Here is a 7505-nt window from a genome sequence, read left to right on the forward strand (position 1 = left end):
GATCCTGCCAAATAAAAATATGAAATTAATGCAGCACTTTTATCATTATTTAGTAGCAATAATATTAATTTAAGCAGCATGTAGATCGCACTTTTGTGCTTTCATCACACCCCCCCAACTTGCTTATTGCTAGTCTCTAGCAATTAACGAGTTCCGAACGATAAAATGAGGGCACAAAAGATGTGGTCTAACCTATGACTCTTTATTGAAGCTAAAGATACAAACTAAGATACGTACCCATTTTCGTAGGGCATCACGATTGCACTTAGCACATGCAACAAGCCGTTAAATCCCTAGGTTACCCTAGTGGACGAGTGTTGTCTCGTGAGGATTTGCCAGTGATGTTACCCACAAACATCATTCATAAAATGATATATAATAAAATCTAAGTCAATACACGCGTGATATATATTTTTCTCAAGCATGGCAACTATCAAAGCAAGGGAATACTAAAGTGTAGTATGCATAAACAGGATGACCTTCTTAGAGCACTAATATGTCCACCACAACTTGGTACCGCTTGAATTTTAGTGCCCTACTCAAGTTCACAAGTGTTTACTACAATTTATTAGAGCCTAATCCATCAAATTTTCAGAATATCTTATGTTGTCTAAATTTGTCAAGAATGGTTCGCATATAAAGAAGGAGCTATCAATCCGAACTAAACACAACCCGGGTACACAGAGATCCAATACAATGGAGTCAAACCAGCCATTACTACATGTCACTGGGTTCAGCCTGACCAACTCATTCATGCTTATTTTTATTTCATTTTTTTTTTCAATCACTACATATGACGTCTACAGCTGTCCAACCCCATTAGGCTCTAGTAAGGTCCATGTAGCGAGCTTTCAGTCAATGACCCCCGATCCAGTTGGCTCAAGACTTAGGTGAAACATCCCTCAGACTTAATTACTCGAACCAGACTACGCCACGAGGTCAGACTTGTCATCATAAGGATTTTTTTTTAATAATAATTTTGCAAGAAAAGAGAAAGCAGACTGAACCATATAGATATTTTATTATATATGTGACTGGCATCGTGACTATAGGTCAACCAAGGTCGGATCGTAAGGTACTTAGGTGATTAGCCAGGGTATTCAACCTCTATCTTTATGTGAAAACCAAATCATGAACCTTATAGTACGGGCAAGGATACTCGTACTTCTTTTACAGATACGGCTTAATAAAATGCATTAAACAAATGTGAACTTCTGAGGCCTTCCTATAATCATTAAGTACATGTGCGGGGATCTAATAATAGATCTCTATCAGTCATAGTATGCATATGTTCCTTGCCTTAATAGTTGCACAACTCAATATGAATACATGTGCATTTGCTTAGAAAAGAATGTAATAGAATAATCAAATGCAAAAACAAGTTTTTCTTCTTCTTCTTTTTCATAAAATTTTTCCTCCCCCCAACTTAAACATTGCATAGTCCTCAATGTAATAGATAGAAAAACTATATATGAGATACAGTAGAGAAAATAATATTGTAGAGAAGAGGAATATCTTGAGCTGTTGATATCCGGAAAAGAAGACCTACAAAATAAGAAGAAAACTAGAAAAAGTAATTCTAATTAATATACACATACCTTTGCCTGCATGCTTAGTCATAAGAAGGCTCCCCAAGAAAAGAAGTCCTCTTCATCTGCAAAATTCTCAAGAAAAGATTTTAACCTGTGTCCATTTACCTTAAAAGTATTACCATCCCGTGGATTTCAATCTCAACCGCCCCATGTGGAAAAATAGTTTTTATAATGTAAGGACCTGTCTATCTCGATCGCAACTTACCAGGAAACAGATGTAAGCGGAAATCATATAAAAGAACCTTTTGCAAAGGTTCAAAAGATTTTTTAAAATTGATTTATCATGTAAGATCTTCATTCGTTCTTTGCAAATTTTAGCATTCATAAGCATCTCTGCGAATCTCATTAATCTCGTTCAATTGCAATTTTCTAGCTAGACCGACATCTTGTAAATCAAAATTCAATTTTCTAATTGCCCAATACGATTTATGTTCTATTTCTACAGGCAGATGACACGCTTTTCCGTAGACTAGCCGGTAGGAAGACATGCCAAGAATGATTTTGTATGCAGTCCGATAGGTCCATAATGCATCTGATAGTTTCAAAGGACCAATCTTTTCGTGATGGATTTACCGTTTTTTCTAAAATACGCTTGATTTTTCTATTGGCTAATTCTACTTGGCCACTAGTTTGCGGGTGATATGGGGTAGCAACTCTGTGGGTGACACCATACTTTTTCAATAAGGTCTCGAAAGGCTTATTACAAAAGTGTTTTCCACCGTCACTAATTATAACCTTAGGCATCCCAAATCGTGAAAAAATATTTTCTTTTAAAAACTTCAGGATAGATTTGTGATCATTGGTCCTACAAGCGACAACTTCTACCTATTTGGACACATACTTGACACCGACTAAAATGTACTCATATCCAAAAGACGGTGAGAATGGGCCCATAAAATCGATGCCCCAACAATTGAAAATTTCGATAATAGTAATAGGTTGAAGAGGCATCATTTGCCTATGAGTTAGACTTCCAATACGTTGACATGGATCACATGTCCTGCAAAACTCGTGGGCATCATTGAACATAGTAGGCCAATAGAAACCACATTGCAAGACCTTTGCGGCGATTTTCTTAGAAGCAAAGTGTCCACCACAAGCATCAGTGTGACAGAAAGAAAGTACGCTTTGTATATCATGATCCGGTATGCATCGTCTAAAAATTTGGTCATTGCAATATTTAAATAAATAGGGTTCGTCATAGTAATAATTCTTTACTTTGTGCAAGAAAATTTTTCTATCTGTCGCCCCAATGCTCCGGAATCCGGTTTGTAGCAAAAAAATTTACAATGTCAGCATACCATGGCACAGTAGAGAGTGCAAACAACTGCTCTTCGGAGAATGAGTCCTTAATGGAGAACTGTGGTACCGAATCATTAAAAACTAATCGTGATAAATGGTCAGCAACCACATCTCTACTCTCTTTTTATCTTTGATAGTGATGTCAAATTCTTGGAGTAGAAGTATCCATCGTATTAAGCGTGGTTTGGCCTCTTTCTTATCCAACAAATATTTTAGTGCTGCATGGTCCATGAAGATAATAATAGGAGCACCAAGGATATAAGAGCAAAATTTATCTAAGGCAAATACTACTGCAAGCAATTCCTTCTCGGTGGTGGTGTAATTCATTTGAGCATCGTTTAAGGTTGTTGCATAGTAAATGACATATGGCTTATTATCCTTGCGTTGTCCTAGGACAGCTCCTATCGCATAGTCGCTAGCGTCGCACATAATCTCAAAAGGTAATGACCAATCGGGTGGTCGCACGATGGGTGCAGTGCTAAGCATAGACTTCCACTTTTCGAATGCCTCCTGACAAGTTTCAGTCCAATTGAACGGTGTATCAAGGGATAGGAGGTTACATAATGGTCGAGCTATGACACTAAAGTCCTTGATGAACCTCCTATAAAATCCGGCGTGATCCAAAAATGATCTAACATCTCTAACCATCTTGGGTGCAGGTAGCTTAGCAATTAAATCAGTCTTAGCTCTATCTACTTCCATGCCCTTCGATGAAACAATATGTCCTAAGACAATTTCTTTTGGCACCATGAAGTGGCGTTTCTCCCAATTCAGTATCAAATTCTTCTCCATACATCGAGCTAAGACTGCTTGTAAATGTGAAAGGCAATTATCAAATGAGTCGCCAAAAACGAAGAAGTCGTCCATGAACACTTCTAAAAATTTTTCGTTCATGTCTTCAAAAATGCTGAGCATGCATCTTTGGAATGTTGCGGGTGCATTACGCAACCCAAATGGCATTCGTCGGAAAGCAAATGTGCCAAAAGGACAAGTGAAGGTAGTCTTCTCTTGATCTTCTGGTGAAATTTCAATTTGATAATATTCTGAATAGCCATCGAGAAAACAATAGAAATCATGCCCTGCAACTCTCTCCAACACTTGGTCTAGGAAGGGTAGAGCAAAGTGATCCTTTCGTGTGACCAAATTCAGCTTTCGGTAGTCAACACACATGCGCCAACTCGTCGGAACACGAGTTCGAACTAGTTCACCTTGTTCATTTTCTACCACCGTCAAACCCGACTTCTTAGGAACGACTTGAGTAGGGCTTACCCACTTGCTGTCGAAAATTGGGTAAATAATACCCACGTTAAGCAACTTGAGGACTTCTGCCTTAACCACATCTCTCATCGTAGGATTCAACCTTCGTTGCATTTGCCTTGTGGTTTTGGCATTGTCCTCCAAATATATCCGGTGCGTGCAAACTAAGGGGCTAATCCCCTTCAAGTCGGCAATAGACCACCCTAAGGCTCCTTTATGATTCTTTAGAATACCAACTAATTTTCTTTCTTGGGTATGATCAAGTCCAGACGAGATGATTACAGGAAAAGTGTCTTCGGGTCCAAGAAAAGCATACTTAAGTTCCTTTGGTAAGGGTTTCAATTCGAGCTTGGGTGCTTGCTCATGGGATGGTACTATTTTCGCCTCTCGAGGCGACAACCTCTCAAATTCCTCTACTTTTGGTCCTACCCATTGACCATCTTGATATCCAGATTATCCACAATAGGTGGGACTGGCAAATCATCATCATCGGTTCCATTAGGACACCCATCAATTAAGCTATCATTGGATGGGTCGTTAATTGCTTTAGCTAACAAATATTCTTCTGCGATGCTTTCAACCCAATCAACCTCCTTATTCTCTTCATGATCATTGGGTTGTTTGCACACATTAAAAATGTTCAGTTCTAAGGTCATGTTACCAAAAGAAAGCTTCATGATGCCATTTTTACAATTAATTAATGCATTAGAAGTTGCAAGGAATGGACGTTCTAAAATGACCGGAATCTGAGACTGTGAGTTCGAAGCCGGATGTGTGTCCAATATGATAAAATCGATAGAAAAATAGAACTTGTCTACTTAGACCAATACATCCTCGATAATCCCCCTCAAACTTTTAACTGACCTGTCAGCTAATTACAAAGTGACGGAAGTTGGCTTCAATTCACCTAAACCAAGTTGCTCATATATACAGAATATGGCAACAAATTCACACTTGCCCCTAAATCTAACAATGCTCGCTCTATCCTAAAGTTGCCTATGATGCATGACATGGTTGGGCAACCTGGATCTTTATATTTAGGAAGAATGTTGTGCTGCAAAATAGCACTCACATTTTCAGTTAAAAATGCCTTCTTCTTAACATTTAATCAGCGCTTAACAGTACACAAGTTCTTTAAAAATTTGGCATATGAGGGTACTTGTTTGATTGCATCAAGAAGAGGTATGTTGATCTTTACTTATTTAAAAAGCTCAAGAATTTCAGAATTAGGTTTGAGCTTTTGCAACGGCTTTAACCATTGTGGAAAAGATGGAGGAAAAGGACATTCAACTTTCTCCGTAGAAGTTGGGACCTCAACTTCTTCTTTGTCCCTTTCATCGGCTTTGGGAGCATCAGAATTAGAAGTGACCTGCGGTCTCAATGGGACGGTCTGATTAATGACTTTCCATTACGCAAAGTCATGATGCTCTTTGCATGTTCTGTATGCGAACTAGAAGGAGCCGTATTATTACTATCGTGCACTTGTGGGTTAGGTTGGGGTTGAGATGGAAGCTTACCCTTCTCTTGGGTACTTAGGATGGTAGTCAACATTGACAATTGGTTCATTATATCTTCAAAATTTCGAGTATTTTGAGCATTGATATTAGCTTGACCTTGTAGAAAAGTTTATATAGATTGCAAGATATCCTCAATATTCGGCTTCTGAGAGGGTGGTGATGCAAAAGTAGGATGTGCAGGTGGAGGAGCTGAATGGTGTGACTGTTAAGGATGATCATTTCTCCACCTAAAATTTGGATGATTCTTCCAACCAGGGTTATAGGTATTCGAGTATAGATCGTTATAAGGCTTTTGGTAGGAGTTCATAGCATTTGCTTGATCGTGCAAGACTTCTTTGAATGCCGGTATGGTGGGGCAATCTGTAGTGGTATGACCCGACATATCGCAGATACCACAACACTCGTTTCTAAGCTCTATAGTCTTGACAGGCTCAATCTTCCTAAGCTCAATTTTTTCTACTTTCTTAGTGAGGGCTGCCATTTTAGCATGAAGATCATCCTCAGTTCTGAGGTTGTAAAGGCCTCCCTGTACAGAGCTAGTAGGCTTAGGTAAAGACTTATTGTTTCTATCCCCGTTATCCCAAAGTTGGGCAGTCTCAGCAAGGGAATCTAAATACTCCCATGCCTCATTAGGTTGTTTTTCTAAGAATCTACCATTGCACATGGTCTCTACAAACTGTTTCAATTGTGGAGATAATCCTTCATAAAAGAAACTAATAGTTCTCCAAGTTTCGAACCCGTGATGAGGGCATGAGAGAAGAAGGTCTTTAAATCTTTTCCAACATTCATAAAATGTTTCATTGTCTTTTTGTTAGAAATTGCTGATATGTCTTTTCAAAAAGTTGGTCCTTTGTGCGGGGAAGAACTTTTTTAAAAATTCTCTCTGCATATCTTATCAAGTTCTTATTGATCTAGGTCGCAAGAAGTTTAGCCATGTTTTGCCCTTATCCTTTAGAGAGGGAAATAATGTCAGCTTGAGGACATCCTCGATGATGTTCGGCACTCTAAATGTAATGCTCAATTCTTCAAAATCCTTTAAATGAAGATACGGACTTTCGGACTCTAACCCGTGAAACTTAGGCAGCAATTGAATTACCCCTGATTTGATGTCAAAATGTCCTACATTATCAGGAAAAATTATGCATGAAGGCTGACTAGTCCTAGCCGGTTGTAGGTATTGCCTTAGAGTCATAACATGGGGTTCTCGTTCTCGATTGTGGTGACTCCCCGCATCTTCATTTAAATCAGCCTTCTCACAAGGTGTGAGATACTGCGAAGGAATTTCAGGGATGTGTCCTAAGGGATGATCTAAAATTGTACGACTTAATCGACCGGTGTCGTCCCTATTCCACTTTAGCATGCAAAATATTTCCCTTTCCTTTTTTTTAAAAAAAATAAATAAATATAAGTACCAACTAAAGATACCCTAAAACGACACCCTAAAATAAAAATCTATTCACAATCAAACATGCAACAAAACATTACACCTCAATTTCTAATGTTTTTCTTAAATTTCTAGACAACTCCTAACTGGTTTGAAGAGGACACCTAAGCCTCTAATCCAGTCTAATGAACCGAGTTGACCAGGTAAGCTCCCAGGTAAGTGGAGGGATCACGATGCGTTCGCAAAGGTCCACTTAAAATCCACTTGCCTCGAACAGATGAACTGTCTCCCTTATAGGGACAAAGCTTGCCTAGACATCAACTAACATAGCGAAATTGGTGCAACTTTCGGTGGTCTTCGTCCTATTGAGCTCGAATGTCCTTAGGGGCCAACGTCTAATTGATTTTAGTTAAGGTTAGGATATTTATGCACGGGGGTGATTTTTGGGCTAAG

At 38.8% G+C, this 7505-nt stretch overlaps 1 non-coding gene across 1 annotated transcript; it reads left to right on the top strand.

Moving 5' to 3' along the window:
• Positions 1–6402: 6402 nt before the first annotated feature.
• On the top strand, positions 6403–6511 carry LOC120105582. Its single transcript, XR_005507941.1, has one exon. It is a non-coding gene; the product is annotated as a small nucleolar RNA R71 (small nucleolar RNA).
• Positions 6512–7505: the final 994 nt, after the last annotated feature.

The sequence above is a fragment of the Phoenix dactylifera genome, unplaced genomic scaffold (genome assembly GCF_009389715.1).
Source record: "Phoenix dactylifera cultivar Barhee BC4 unplaced genomic scaffold, palm_55x_up_171113_PBpolish2nd_filt_p 000314F, whole genome shotgun sequence".
NCBI classification, from domain to species: domain Eukaryota; kingdom Viridiplantae; phylum Streptophyta; class Magnoliopsida; order Arecales; family Arecaceae; genus Phoenix; species Phoenix dactylifera.